At 36.7% G+C, this 16,761-nt stretch overlaps 1 protein-coding gene across 1 annotated transcript in view; it reads right to left on the bottom strand.

Annotated features, from left to right (window-relative positions):
• The window catches only part of WDPCP (WD repeat containing planar cell polarity effector), a 254,644-nt gene that overhangs the window by 191,394 nt on the left and 46,489 nt on the right, over nucleotides 1–16,761 (bottom strand). The window lies entirely within an intron of this gene.

Below are 16,761 nucleotides of genomic sequence, written 5' to 3'. Positions count from 1 at the left end.
TTCTCCTTCAAATTGATGGAGAACAAGTTATACCATTGATAGAGTTAATCATACTCCTTTGAGAGGCACCTTCCATGAAAGAATATTTTCTTTTAGAAAGACAACTAGGATTTTTCTGAGATAACTTACCATTTTGACTTTGTGACATTCCATTATGTCAACAGACATTTAAAAACACATGCAAAATGGCTAGGCTGCTAATAGTAATAGTTAGCAATTACTATTTAGGAGATGCATATTCTGTGGAGTGTCAGGCTAACTTAAAGCTTTAGGTAGACACTAAACACCCAAATAGAGAAATCGAGCTCAGGAGTGAGATCTAGAATGAAAATATAGGTTTAGAAGCCAAAGATGTAATTGAAGCCACAGATGTGGATGGAGAGAGAGAGTGGTAGCTAGAGGAGTCTCAACATGGAGGGCGAGGTGTTTTTTGTGGTTGTTTTAAGATAGAAGAGACATAAACTATCAATTATTCTCATCACTCCTGTATTTGCAACCTCTCTTCCCACGTCCTCCTGTCTAGAGGAAATAGGGCCAGGGCTGCAAAGAGCACAGCATCAATAATTGGTTTTGGTGCCATCTCAGGCTGCAGCTGTGTGTCTGTAAACAATACAGTGCAGGATTTGTCACAGACGGTGCCAGCCAAAGACAAGGTATCTAAGTATTCAAAGTAGGGTTTGCTGTTTTTTCAGCAGTTAGTAAATATTATATGTCAGTTATTTTCTAATAAAGGAAATGTGGATGATATACATACTTTAATTGCAAAGAATTTTTTTATTTATAACAATACAGATAATATGAGTAAATGGTGGATTTGATATGAACACTGGTAACTATGCATCCTCTTTGCATGAACATTCCAATTTACACTTATGTAAGTTACCTAATTTATGAAATTGATGTTTGGACATGATTTACTTATTTCAAATGTAAGTTTTATGGTGTGACTTTGTTACAAATTATTCAATATGCGGCTCACTCAAAAGTACTTTCCATTAAAGATACTCAGTAAAAGGTTTAATACTGTTACAGTGCAATGGTCCATTCCTGAAAACTACATTTGTGTTGGGTGTTGTTAACCTCCCACATCTAAATCACTGATTATGTCAATAAGGAAATATGTGCAATTTACCTTTAGAAATTACATTTACTTATTTCTAAACCTCACCAAGTTTGGGAAATCTCCAGGGTTTTAGTGTTGTTCATTTTATGTCTGATCAAAAAAGAAAGAAGAAAGTTCTTTTTTCAGCTAATTAGAGAGCACCTACCATATGCTGAATGCTTTATATTCATTTTCTCATTTAGACTTTACAACACCATATGAAGAAGTATTTCTCTATTTTACAAAATACAAAAATGATGGAGGCATACTTTTAACACAAATTTGTCTAATTCCAAAATCCATCATTTTGTCACTACGTGCTTCTTTCACTGTGGGGTATTTAAAACAATTTTTTTTAAGTTGCTGCTCTACCCAGTGTTCCAGCTGCTACAGCCCTCCATGAGCTCGAGTTTTTCTTCACAGACACTTGTCAGCCCCAGGCCAGAGGGAGAGGGTGTGACTGGCCACCATGTTGTGAAAACACTCAGAGCAAGCCTGTGAAGACATCATCTTTCAACAATGGAAGAGGAAGAGCTAGCCTCTCGGCCAACAACCAGCACCCCCTTGCCAACCACATATACGAGCCACCTGAGACTTAGATCTAACAGGTCCAGGCCAGCCTTCGGATGACTGCAACCTCGTGAAAGATCCTGAGCCAGAACTGCCCAGCTTTGTGACCTTTGAATATTTGACATGCACAAACTATAAGGATAACAAATGTTTATTTAAGTTCTTCTAGTCTTTTATTAAATATATGAGTAACTAAATTTGAATGATGGCATCCTTTCCAATCTTATTATCACCAACTCTTTTCCCTTTTCCAACAACATGAAATACACTCTGGCTACATAGAAATGCTTGGTTTTACTGAAGGAGAAAGGGAAACGAGGGGTTGGGGGGTTGCGGGGAGGAAAGAGGAAGGGAGAGGGAAAGAAAAAAAAGGAAAACAAAAAACCACTCTTGCAAGTCCTTCTCACTATCAGTCACCACTGTCATGTCTTCTTTTCCCTTTTTGGCTCTGCTTCATCCCAAACATATCCCAACTTTTCTACTTCTTTCCATCTCAGTTACTATGTTCTTCTCTTTTCTCATGCCCCTACAGCCACATTGGAAGCCTTTCTGAGATAGGTAGTTTACCTCACACATAGCTTTTGAATTTCAACAACTGACAAATGCCACTGCTGCCTGCTGTTGCTACTGTGTGTGTGTGCCACTCAGGAGAGGGAGAGGGAAGGAGAAAAAGCATGTGTGTGTTTATACTTTAAATAATTACTTTTAAATAGACCTTTAAATAATTACTTTAAATTATTACTCCTATCACCAGGAACTTGAAAATTTTGAGGCTCTCCCTTCATACAGAGTTGTTTTCTTTTCAGTGCCACTCTGGGTACTCATTTTCCAGTCTTCTGCTTTCTTGTCTCTCAGGAATTCTCACAATTTCTAATGATACTATTTTTGTCCAACAGACATTAAGAATTTATCTTTTATTTCCCTGTTTCAAAGAATTTGGAAAAGAAAAGGAAGTAGTGGCATCTATACGAAAATGATTTAGAAAGGAAAAAGGCCCTAGAATATCTATAAAGAAGATGTAAAAAAAAAAAAGATGTAGTGGAATAACAAAAGTTAAAGATATCAATAAAATTCAAACGCCTGCCATGATCTACCTCTCCAAATTCATCATTTACCACTTTCCTCCTTAGCTTGATACACTCCAGAAACATAGACTTTCTTTCTGTTCCTCAAAAAATATCAAGCTTATTCCTTCAGAGCCTTTGTTCTCTTAATGTGGAAATCTGAGGCTTTTCACGATTCAGATCTCTGTGCAAATGTCACTTCTTCCTGAATGTCTTCTCCAGTGACCATCTAATAAAATAGCTCCATCTCAGTTTCTGTCACATCATTCTATTTTGGTTTTAACAGTATTGAACTTATCCTACTCTAATATTATCTTGATTACTTCTTTGCTTACTTGTCTGAGCTCCTCAGCTGGCATAAACACTACCTAAAGCTGTTCTGTAGTATTCCTCACTGTATCATGAGTATTCAATAAATATTTGATGAATGAAAATTTGGGAAAGAAGACACAGCCAATGACACAAGGTCTCAAGGAAGGCAAGAGAAATGGCATCAACATCAAAGTTGGAGCATTAGCCATGAAAAGAAATAACTTATTTCTGAGATACATGGGAATGAAAGAAGGATAAAAATTAAGATATGTTTTGAGATGCTAGCAGACAATTCTCCATAGGTCTCTCATGTTCCCTTAAAAGAGGCACTGAAGGGCTTCCCTAGTGGCGCAGAAGTTGAGAGTCCGCCTGCCAATGCAGGGGACACGGGTTCGTGCCCCGTTCCGGGAAGATCCCACATGCCGCGGAGCAGCTGGGCCCGTGAGCCATGGCTGCTGAGCCTGCGCGTCCGGAGTCTGTGCTCCGCAACGGGAGAGGCCACAACAGTGAGAGGCCCGCATACCGCAGAAAAAAAAAAAGAGGCACTGAATGCCCTTTGTGCTAGACTATCTTTTCAAGCATAGCAAACAGCCCTGGAAAATAGAGGTAATGTCTCTCATGGGGCAAAGAGGAGGCATGCTTACTGCCCATTATAAAAGATTTGGGTTCCTTAAGCTCAGGGCTCCTTTCCTATAATTCAACCCACTGAACATACAGGTGTCATCTGACCCACTTCATGTCACTGAAGGGAACTGGGGCTCAGGGAACTAGTCCAAAAACACTGATACTTCAACTACTCTATTGCTATGAATAAACTGTCCTTCATCTCTGACCCAGGAGTCTTATATTTTCTACCAGCACCCATGAAACTGGCAGGCTGTTTTGATTTGCAAGTAGGGTAATATCTCAGACTCTTCATAGTTCTTGATGTGAAGCAGGAAGGACAAAAAGTGAGACATTAAAGCTTAATGTCCTATTTTTTTTCTAACAAAAACTGAAGAGAAGTCTTCTGCTAAGTGAGGCAGGGAAAATAGTGGGGGATTTAACATGAGTGGTTTTGGATATAGTCGTTCCAAGGAAGAGGGAAAAAAGCAAACTAGAAATGAACATCTCTTTACCCTGTCCCTTCCACCAGTTGGCGAACACTTTTTTTTTGTTTGGGTTTTTTTTGCCTGATTTGTATTAATTTTATGTCCTCTCCCATACTATGGTTTGATTTGATTCAGGCCCCCCCACTCCTTTCCTGGGCTATTTCAGTAATCTCTCCAAAGAACCTCTCTTTGCCCCAACCCAACCTACTGATAGATTAATCTTATGAAAAATCAAATCTCACAATATCATTCCTCTATTCGTAAGATACTGAAAATTAAACTAATGCATTATCATTTGAATTTTTTTACTGTGAAATATACATACTAAAGTATGAAACATGTAAGTACTATTTAATGAATAATAAAATGAATATCTACCTACCATCCAGCTTAAGAAACAGAACAATATAAGTACCTTAAGATTCTCATGTCTCCTCCCAAATTGTATTCCTCCCATTCCCTCCTTCCGAGGTGACTAGAACTTGAATTTTGGGTTATTCCTTCCCTTCTCTTTTTCAAAATAGATTACTGCCTATATATGCATCCCTAAAGAATACTGCTGATGGACAGATAAACAAGATGTGATATAGCTATACAATGGAATATTATTCAGCCTTAAAAGGAATGAAATCATCCCTGTATTTAAAATCTTCCTATAGCTTCCTATTGCTAAGAGCACAGAACTTTAGGTAGGCTGCAGCCAGGAGGGGAGTGTGAGGCCGTTCCTCTGCTAGCTCCAGACCCTTATGGGGGCGAAAGACCAGAGAAGAGACCCACAGTGGGAATTTTTAAAAGAAAACAAAGCTGGTGACAGCAGGGCTTCTCCCACGAAGGCATGGCAGCTTAGTGCTGGTGGTGCTGGCAGTAGTAGTAATCATGATAAAATGTGATGATGCCAGCTTCTCAAAATTACTTGCAATACATAAAAATTGTCAGATGAATAAAAATACACACAAACTAAAAAAAGAAAAAAAAAAGGCTATTAAAAAAAAAGAGCACAGAGCTTTAGCATGGCAATCAAGGCCTTCATATTCATTTCCCCCTACTACGTTTCTAGTCCTATCTAACACAAACCCTAAAATTGTTGCTAGCTTACATACAACTTGCTACCTCTATAGCCTTATATTGATACTTTCCTATCTTTTACTATGCTGTCTCCTTTACCTGGAATATATTTCCTATCATTCAGTAGCTTCTTTAATGTGCTTGGCAGGGCAGGAATAGAGACGCAGACGTAGAGAACAGACTTATGGACACAGTGGGGGAAGGGGAGGGTGGGAGGAATTGAGAGAGTAGCATTGACATATATACACTACCATGTGTAAAACAGTTAGCTAGTGGGAAGCAGCTGCATAGCACAGGGATATCAGCTCGGTGCTTTGTGACCACCTAGAGGGGTGGGATGGGGAGGGTGGAAGGGAGGCTCAAGAGGGAGGGGATATGGTTATACATATAGCTGATTCACTTTGTTGTACAGCAGAAACTAACAAAACATTGCAAAGCAACTATACTCCAATTAAGATGTAAAAAGAAAAATGTGCTTTTCAGATGCTACCTCCTCCATGAAGCATTCCTGTTCCCTAGTCAGACGAAATCTTTTCTTCATCTGAAATTACTCAGCACTTTATCTGTATTTCCCATATAGTGTGTATTTTCTACTCTGCCTTAATACCTTTTTAAATCAGTGACACTGCACTCTCCTCATTTTCCTCCTATCTCTCTCCAGCTACTTCTTCACTGGTTCTTCTTCCTCTGACTATCTCTTAAATGTTGGATCCCTTCAGTGTCTTATCCAGGATCCTCCTCTCTTCTCTTTATATCCTCCCTTTAAGACATCACATCTACTCCAATTACTACCTACATGCTGATGACTCTTAATCACTAGTTCCCATTTTTCTCCTGAGCATCTGGTTATATAAAATTCAACTTTTACTGGCCATCTCCATGCAATATTCCAAATCAACTTTAAGTTCACCATTTCTCTAACTAAATTCATATTCTTCCCTTTCAGACTTCTTCCATGGTTCCAATCACATGGAATGGAAGCACCATCTACCTACTTACCTGCCAGAAATTTAGGTGTCACCTTTATTGCTATTTCTTCCACAAGCCTTCACATTCCATCAATCACCAACTCTTTTGCTCTTACTAGTTAAATATTTCATAAATTCATCTAATTCTCTCCAACTCTATTGCTATCAAAAAAGTTTATGACTCCAGTACATCTCAGTTACTCAGAAAGTCCTCACATTATGTCCCTGCCTCTAATCTCACTCCTTCCAATCCATTATCCACACTGCTGCCAGTGCAATACTGCCAAACAGCAACAATAACTATGTCACTTCTCTGAAATGCCTTAATGACTTCCCATTGCACCAAGGATGAAATTCCAGTGATACACAGACCATGCATGAAATGGTCCTTGCTCACAGCTCGAGCTTCATCTCTCAACACTGAAGTCTTGGGGTCCCATTAAGTCATGCCACGTTCTCCAGCTCCTCTTTGCCTTTGCACATACGGTGATTTCAAGTGAAACTCACTTAACTATCCCCACTTCTCTCTCCCTTCCAACACTTCGTCTGGCTAACTCTTACACATGCTAGGCCTCAAGGTTAGCCAAAACTTTCTCCAGAAAGCTTTCCCCAACACCAGGCCTCACTAAGATTTGGTTAGTTGGCTAAACCTAATTCCATCACAGGTACTTTCAGAGTACTTTGTACTTTTCCCAATCATAGCACTCATCAACTTATATATTTAAATTTTAATTACCTATTTATCTGTTCCCCCCCCCCGCAGAATGTAAGCAACTCGAGCAATGAGGATAACTTACTTACTCGTATAGAACATACCAGATGTTTTATAAATATGTGTTGTCAAATGAAGGAATGTCTTATCTTTGCTAAAAAAAAAAAAAAAAAAAGCAGAAGTCTCCCAATGGCAAAATCTGAGTCTAATAAATTTTCAGTCACCATATGCTAGGCTCAGAAAACCAAGATTTTTTTTTTTGTATTTCAGATAGGACAAAATAAGGCTTAAATTTCAAAGAACATAATCTGAATTATAGAAGTACAGCTCAAAATGCTAGAAAGGAACCTCAAGAGTCATACAGTCTAGGGCCCTGCTTTTAAACAAGTAAAATATTATCAATCTCTCAGTTATATATGACCAAGTATTTATAAATTATTGTTAGCAATATTATTTAAAATAATGGAATCTATAGAATCCCAACTAAGACGTTAAAATAAAAACTGACTCACTACATTATGAAATGATTCATTAATATGCTACTGTAGAAAAATAAGACAAATGTGACTACCTTACAGAATTAGAATGCTGTAATCTACATGAGTTTAGAGCTTTTATCATTATAAAATATTTTAAACCATCACTTCAAAAGAAAAAATTTGCTTTTGACAAATTGCTTCCGGTATTCAAATGGAAAGAAATTCATACAAGCAAGGTTGTCCAGCTATGAAGATGATTTCCATATCCCCAAAATTTTAGCATATATTACTAACACAAGTCTGCTTTAAATGTACTACATCATGCTGTATATTTTCTTTACAGCTTAATATGAGTAAGAATCACTAGTGTCAACACCTCCTTTAAAAACATTCATTCATGTATCATTCAAGAAAAATATTTTTAATATACTACTTTGACATGTATTTTCAAATTGACAAGAACTCAACAATTATAAGGTTTTAATGTAATAAAGCTAGCAGAAAAGATGAAACTAGCCTGACAGAATTTCACTGTCTAATGGTTCTGAGTCAGAATCCTATCGCTTCTAATGAAGAAACACTCATGGAAAATTATTTACAAAAATCGGTTACTTTTATTTTGATCTGAAAAATCACGAGGTGAGATGCAACCACTATCTATGATTAGTGTAGATATTTTCAAAGCAATATAGTGCCAGTCATTAGAATTCATGGGCTGGTGTCTTTTCACAGACTTTTCTCAATTTTTCCCTTTGTAATTCTCAAACCCATGCCTCCTAGAGCTTTTAATAAACTATTAAGAATATTGTTTCAACATCTGTTGCTAAAGTATTTCAAAGAAACCTATTTTAGCAAAAATAGCATTTGATGAAAAGTGAAACTCTTCCCAAATATATACACAATTAAATTATTAATTTTTAAAAATCAATTTGTATTTTCTTCTAAGACAGTAAACCCACAATTTACACCTATGTAGAAAATTGTATTATCTCACTGAAATCTGGCCAATTTTTTGACATAGAAAGCCACTCTTTTCATTTGCAGTAGAAACTGTACAGATATTGCAAGGTGAAAGCAGACAGAATTCTTTCACATTGTCAAAGCCTTTGTAACATATAGAATAAACTGAGTATGCTGAATAAGGTCTGCTCCATAAACAATGGTTAAAAAAAAAATTCTAGAAAAACTCTGATTACTCCAAGTATTATCATATTAATTTTTTAGTAATATATTTCTTTCTAGTAGTTGAAATATTATCTATAGGCAAATGGAGAATTTGAAACTAATTCTATTAAGTATCATAATTTAGAGATAAATGGATAGATAGGTAGATAATAGTTAATAAATTATTTCTTGAGTGATTCAGGACATGTTTTGTATTCTTAATTTCTTAAAGAGTTTAACAATTTCATCATTTTTATTGGTATTCTAAATAGAAGCAAGTTATTCTATTAAAAGGTTATGAAAAAAAAAAAGGTTATGTTCTAGGAGCTTTGTAACAAGTACCACTTTGAAAAGCAGTTAAATTTTAAAAAACAACTAGACCTTTAAAAACTATACAGAGGGGCTTCCCTGGTGGCGCAGTGGTTGGGAGTCCGCCTGCCGATGCAGGGGACACGGGTTCGTGCCCCGGTCTGGGAAGATCCCACATGCCGCGGAGCGGCTGGGCCCGTGAGCCATGGCCGCTGAGCCTGCGCGTCCGGAGCGTCCGGAGCCTGTGCTCCGCAGCCGGAGAGGCCCGAGTACCGCAAAAAAAAAAAAAAACTATACAGAAATCGTTTTCTGTATCTTGATTTAACGGTGGCTTAAAGATGGTCTGTACAATTCTATTCAAGACAGAAACAAGTTTTCTATATTAAGAAATAGTATTTAATTTACTATTTCTATAAACGAGACATAAATATTATTTGGCCTCTGTTAACATTCTTCCAAAACATCAAAGTATTTGTTTTTCTTTTATAATTAGTTTACTTAAACTTTTACAAAGTCAATATTAACAACTAGTGCAAACAAATTAATCTGATGAATTAAAAGAAGGTATGGAATTCAGAAAATTCAGTACATAAAATGTTCACTTTCAGAGCAGATCATTATACACACTATTCAAGTAAAGAGGGTAGAGACAGCAGCTTGTTGGTATAGAAGCCCCCTCTTATGGCTGGCTAAGGAATGAACTTGGTGCTTTCTAGAGGCACCCCTAGCCAATCACACACAAAGAAATGCTAACAGTGAACCAGAAAATGCGTAAGAGTGTGTTTTATATTATATATTCTAATAATCATATCTCTATACGTGATTGCTTATGTTAAATATGAAATACAGAAAAGCAGTATGCTAGAACTACATCTATTACATATTTTCCTAATTAAAACACGATTAAATTCTGTATTTCAGTTTTTAATTGATCCCATTTTGATTTAATAAGTTTTTAACTCAAATGCACTTCAGTAACTCTTTGATTTTTTTTAACATCGTTATTGGAGTATAATTGCTTTACAATGGTGTGTTAGTTTCTGCTGCATAACAAAGTAAATCAGCTATACATACATATCAGGATATATAGATATACATCTATCCCCGTATCTCCTCCCTCTTGCGTCTCCCTCCCACCTTCCCTATCCCACCTCTCTAGATGGTCACAAAGCGCCAAGCTGATCTCCCTGTGCTATGCGTCTGCTTAGCTATTTTACATTTGGTAGTATATGTACTCTTTGATTTTTTAAACTATATGCAAACAGTGCTCACTGTCAGAATTTATAATTCAATACAGTGTGTAATAAAATTACAATCATACATGGTTTTTTAATTTCACATTATTCTTAATTGTATAATGTTGAAAACTTACTTCTTTCATATGAAAGATTACTTTCATAAATAATTTTTTACCATAATATTCTGTTTTTTTGCAAAATCATTTAACATAAAAATAGAGGAGCAAATATTAAAATATATAGCAAATGTTTCATTTTTGCCTCAGTTGGTATTAAAGCAGCAATTGCGGGGTTTCTGCCCTTTTCTTCCCCCTCATTCTCTAATTGACAAATGCTTTATTAAATGTTTAAAAGTAAGGGAAGAAGAGTTGAGTAAAAGCCATACTACTTAATAACTTCAAACTAATGAAACCGAAGACCAACTTGGTTTTTTTTTTTTTTTTTTTACATCATCACTTTCAAATCTCTTTGGGCTAAATTTTCGTCAGCATGTGAGAATCAGCCATAGCGATCCCATTACTCTGAGTATTCCATATGTAATTCCCCATGCATCAAACACAAGGCTTGCACAGTTTATCTTTCAAATATCTAAATAAATATGTACATATATAATACAAAATCCAAATTATTTATAAAACCTTAACAAATTTATATAATGTATATATACATATTTACACATCAATAATATATGTATACGTACTACACACACACAACACACATTATATCTCCACACTCCACCAGTCTTCTACATAGCTAAGAAGTTGAGTTACAGTCATTAAAAGGATTATCCAAAATAACTGGCTGAATAGCAATATCTTGGATAGCTGAATGAGCTATATATTTAACAGAGCATGTCAAATGTGAGGATTCCCATTCTTAAGACTATATGTATTACCTAAATGAAACTGTTTGAAGCCTGAATACTGCATTCAGTAATACAGGCCTGGGAAGGAAGTATTTTTTTTTCCTTCCTGAAGTGAATTTGATGCTTCTGAAAGACTGATAGATTGAGAAGAAAAAGTATAGCTCCAAACTAAATTAAGTAGTCACAGAACAAACACTGCAGCTGCAGGAGCAATTCAAATTTCCTATCACCAATGTTTCAATCCTCTTTTAAAAGAACCATTTCTGAGGTCAGAGGTTACTCCCATTTTCATGGCTATTCAGCCCCCTGGCTAATGTAGCTAACATGGGTGCCATTAAATAGTGACAATTGAGATAATGGATATATCTGCAAGAGCAGCAAGTCATTTTATAAAAGCTGCCAACTACTACAAAAATACTGATTTTTCAATTCCACAGAATTTTCTATGACATTTTATCTAAAACTGGTTTACATTACTCAAAAACAAAATCTATATTGTTTAAATAAAATAGTAATCACGTTACATTCCAAAAGTTACAAAGGGGACAGAAAATAAATTTTAAATAAAAATATGTATCATCCAATAAGCCACGGCCCAACTGCTTGAACTTAGAGTTCTCCCAAACTATCTCTGATGTGTGTGTGTCTGTGAATCTGTGCACACATACATCCCTATTTCACAAACAGAAAGAAAAATGACTGTCTTTCAAACCTCCTCTGCTAATTACTGATAATAACCTACCTGGTATTATACATTATAAGGAAGTTTGAACATCTTTTGAAATAAACGTGTAATATATAATTTATTCATAATTAATGAAGTAATATTACCTCAAAACAGAAATATCAAAAATTCGAAAGAAAAATACTAAAAGTGGTAGACTTGAAGAGAAGTATTATTATAAACGTTAGAGGGAAAGAATTTCATAAGATATAAATCTAAATTTCTAAAAATGTAATTTTTGTATAGTTGTATATGGAAGATAAGTTTTAAAGAAATTTAAAGTCCTATGCTGTTTCATTACATTAGTGAAAAGTAAAATCAGTTTTGTATAACTCTGTCTGACAGAGGATATGATTCACAGTTAGAAAAATGTAAAAATGTACAGTTTATGTAATTCTATCAGTTATGATAGGCTACTTAAGTACTTAAATTAATTCTGATTTTTCTGTGATTATCAGTGAATGTTTTAAGACGGTAGGACAGCTTCACTTTGTGCTTCCAAAATATCGAAAGACATTTAAATACGAATGTAACTGAAAAAACATTATTCACTAAATTGCTAGAAAACATAAATTACTTTTTTTTTAATTTCAGGAAAAAAACCTATCTCAAATTGGAAAAGAAGTTGAAAGGGGGGAAAAAACCTTTCAGAGTTAAGACTTAAGACTTTAAATAATTATCTGTATAGAAATATTTTCTTCTCATTAATATACAAGTAAATCAACAATAATTATTTCATTTCAGAAACTAAATCTTCAGTTTAATAATTTAATGACCTGAACTTACATAGGAATGCAAGGGTTTTTTATAAAGTGGATAAAAGAAGACAAAAAACATGCCAAGAGAAAAGCTACTTTTCTAGTTTTAACTGATCAACAATCACTTGATATGATGAAATATAATATTACAGATTATTGTTCAATTGTTCCTATGGCATTTTAAATGACTTGAAATAGTAGAGGGTAAGCCTGTCTAGTTGCAGTCACAGAGCAATTCAATATTTAAATGTTTGTAGAAAAACAAATTAGATTAGTTTTCTTTTCTGTTTTTTGTGGGGTTTTTTTTCCTTCTGTAGTTAGTTGAGCTTAAAATGCAATATAGAAAGTACAAATACTTCGAAACCTTTGTCGTCTAAATTACAAGACAGGCCCTCATTTGAAGCCCGGAACAACTAATAAAAGAGCAAGAGTCATCCATTCATTTTAATATTTTGAGAATTCTCCTTTCCAGAGTTTCCTCAGGCCAGAATTTTAATTTCATCCTCCTGCCTCCCCCCAAAACAACAAAAAACCCTCCACCTAATTCATTATACGGTCCTTACACAATTGCACCACCTAGTGTTTACTAGGCAATAATCATACGAATTTAGTAAAGTTTTCTCAGTATTCAAAACAAAACAAAACCCGCTGCCATCACCATCATGACAGTACCACACTACATTAATCATCCAAACTTTAACTTTGTTTAACTTACAAAAAAAGTTTAATAGTTTGAGATGCATTAACATATTACATTTTAATTGTGATCTATTTAAGTATTCTAAACATGCCCTGAGTTTAGCCCTCAACTCTGAAAATAAGTATTTCAAGAGTGCTCAAACTGATACATATTATTTGAAGAAAAAATTTATTTTAAAATCTAGAATGTGTTTCAATGCCAAAATTAATAGAGAAAAATGAGAATGGTGAGTGGCCTCTTCATGGGCAAAGGCAACAACGTACCTTCTCTTTTCTCTACTCCTTTGGCTTCCTGACGGCAGCAGGGGGCTCTTGTTTCCTTTTCTCCACCCAGAATCACATTTTAAATACTATTTAGCTATGTATAAGGAAGACATACTACTATAGCTTCCACGGTAAATAATTATTAGATTTTTAAAATCTAATTTTTAAAATTAGATTTAAATTTTTTTATATTCTTCCTATAGTGTTGAGCAATAACTTCTTTAAATGTGTATCCATTAGTGATAAAATACCATAATTATATTAAATTTACAATACTAACCTGACATTTATTTAATAATGTCATAATGTTAAGAACTTATCATCACTGTTCTTACATGGCAATCAAGCATAAGTGATAAACTGTTCACATGAATTACTATAGTCCACATGGCCTTCACGTAGTTAAAATCAAGCATTACTAAGGTGAGCTGGAGGGAGAGAAAGGGAAATCCAGGTGGAACAGAAAGGTACTCTAAGTCCCTACCAAAGTATAGATCTATATTCTATACTTGGGAGAGCCAATCCTACTCCCTTCCTAGCAGCAAGGTGCCATGGTTGCAGATGACGGAATTCCTTGGCTGGTAAGTATACCAGTTCTTCAACTTGTGAACCTCCAATGTCAAAAGCCAGGACAGAGCCAAATACACTTTGGCTTAGAATCGTAGTTAGTGTCTGTGTATTGAGAGTGTGTATGGGGTTCGGGGCAGGGGGGGAGGTGGGCAGGAGGAGGGAAGGCAAGGACTGGAGAGAAGAAAGGAGGGAAAAAGACATATGAAAACAGAGGGCTTCAACCCAAACTGAAAACTAGTCCAGGTTCTCCACTTTAACAGCAGAGGTATGCAATCAAATCTTTGGATAGTGTCGATTTCCATTTGTTTTACAGCACTAGGCCTCTATCAACCATGCATTTTCTTATCTCAAGTCCACCCTATGATACTCTACCCTTTCTTTTATCTTTGGACATTACATTTTTTACCTTCCCCCTAGTTGACAGATATGATTTATATAATTTGTCTAAAACTGAACATAGAAACAATCCCACAATATCAAGTAGAGCTCAGATCTACCTAGAAACATTCAAATGTTTATGGAGCACCTTGTATTCCCTAGAGGCTGAAAGTACACAAGCATATGACACCTCCATGGCAAAAAATGAAATGATGGTCTGCAAAGATTTGCTCTTCCACATCCTCTAGTTGCGTCTAACATAGATTACTATTACTCGTCATGAAAACTGGACTCTATGGTAATATGAGGGGCTCAAGTGCTAAAGTACTGTGAAATGTGGCTATGGTTTGAAAACTTTTTCAAACTTAAACAAAACTTACTAAAATTTTTCCCTTTGCTATATTGGTCCAGAATTCCCGAGATCCTAGAGGCCAACTCTGAAAATAAAGTCTCCTAAGATTCTGAGAGCCATGGCTCTCAGGATCCTAAGCCTATCCTAGAACTCCAGGGCACAATAACTACTAAAATGTTGGGGGATACTATATCCAGTGAAGCAGAAAAATGAGAGAGGATGCTTGTGGCCTATAATTAGCTCAGCAAACAGAAGAGATGAGGGTGACATTTGTTCCTGTTCCTCCTGCAGAATGAAATAAAAGTGGAGAATGTTAAAAAGAAAATTGTTATGTATAAGCTATATGGTGATAGATAACTGAGAGCCTTGAACATGAACTCAGAGCAAAAGACTTATACAGCTTTTAAAATCAAGATGAAAGTAGAAAAGTCTAGGCCTGCCAAACGTAGGGAATCTAACAGACAACCATCCCCACTGTAAACCTTTAACGCTTAAGCACTACATTCTCAACATAAAAGCAAAGAAGTAAGCTGACACAACTTCTCTTATACCCTAGAATACTCCCAAGAAAATTGCCTTGGTACTGAAGGTGAAAGCGAGGAAGGGCAGGGAAAGGATCCTGTTGCTGAGAAATTGTAGTTCAAAGTCACCCATCACACAGAACTGCAATCCAAATTCTCTTGACCTGGGTGTCCAAAGCACTTTACATTTTGAATTTAGCCCAAAGTGGTTCCAGACTGTTAAGTGACTTCAGTAGCAAAAGCAAATACAATTCCTCTTGGGGGAATGAATACACACTTTCACTTCAGACCCAAAGACTTCCCAAAATTAATTTTTCAAATAAAAAATGACATAACGAAACGGCATCATGAGCAAGAACCAGTAAAAGCGGTAGAAAGCAGAAACAAACTCAAAGAATTAACATGTTAGAATTAGTAAGCACACATTATAAAGTAATTAGGTTAATTACATTTAAAGAAATAAAAAATCAAGGTTGAAAATACTGTGGAGAACAGTAAACCTATTAAAAAAGAAAAAGACTTGGATTTTAAACAGAAGTAAATAAAACTCCTAGGAAGAAAACACAATAATTGAAATTAAAACTCAACGGAGGGGGCTTCCCTGGTGGCGCAGTGGTTGAGAATCTGCCTGCTAATGCAGGGGACACGGGTTCGAGCCCTGGTCTGGGAGGATTCCACATGCCGCGGAGCAACTAGGCCCGTGAGCCACAACTACTGAGCCTGCTCTCCACAACAACGGAGGCCGTGACAGTGAGAGGCCAGTAACCGTGATGAAGAGTGGTCCCCGCTTCCCACAACTAGAGAAAGCCCTCGCACAGGAAAAAAGACCCAACACAGCAAAAATAAATTAATAAACTCCTACCACCAACATCTTCTTTAAAAAAAAAAAAAAAACAAGAGTAGACAGAGAGGGGCTTCCCTGGTGGCGCAGTGGTTGAGAGTCCGCCTGCCGATGCAGAGGACACAGGTTTGTGCCCTGGCCCAGGAAGGTCCCACATGCCATGGAGCGGCTAGGCCCATGAGCCATGGCCGTTGAGCCTGCGCGTCCGGAGCCTGTGTTCCGCAATGGGAGAGGCCACAACAGTGAGAGGCCTGCGTACCGCAAAAAAAAAAAAAAAAAGAGTAGAGAGATAGCTTCAAGATGGCGCAAGAGTAAGACTTGGAGATCACCTTCCTCCCCACAGATACATCAGAACTACATCTACAGGTGGAACTGCTCCTATAGAACAGCTACTGAACGCTGGCAGAAGACCTCTGACCTCCCAAAAGGCAAGAAACTCCCCACATACCTGGGTAGGGCAAAAGAAAACAGAAAAAACAGAGACAAAGAATAGGGACGGGACCTGCACCAGTGGGAGGGCGCTGTGAAGGAGGAAAGGTTTACACACATTAGGAAGCCCCTTCGCGGGCAGAGACTGAGGTGGCGGACGGCGGGGAGCTTCAGAGTCACGGAGGAGAGCGCAGCAACAGGGGTGTGGAGGGCAAAGCGGAGAGATTCTCGCATGGCGGATCAGTGCTGACCAGCACTCACCAGCCCAAGTGGCTTGTCTGCTCAC

This window comes from Lagenorhynchus albirostris, chromosome 13, assembly GCF_949774975.1.
Source record: "Lagenorhynchus albirostris chromosome 13, mLagAlb1.1, whole genome shotgun sequence".
In the NCBI taxonomy this organism is placed as follows: Eukaryota; Metazoa; Chordata; class Mammalia; order Artiodactyla; family Delphinidae; genus Lagenorhynchus; species Lagenorhynchus albirostris.
Note: the sequence above shows the minus strand (reverse complement) of the source record. Positions and strands in the feature narration are given on the sequence as shown.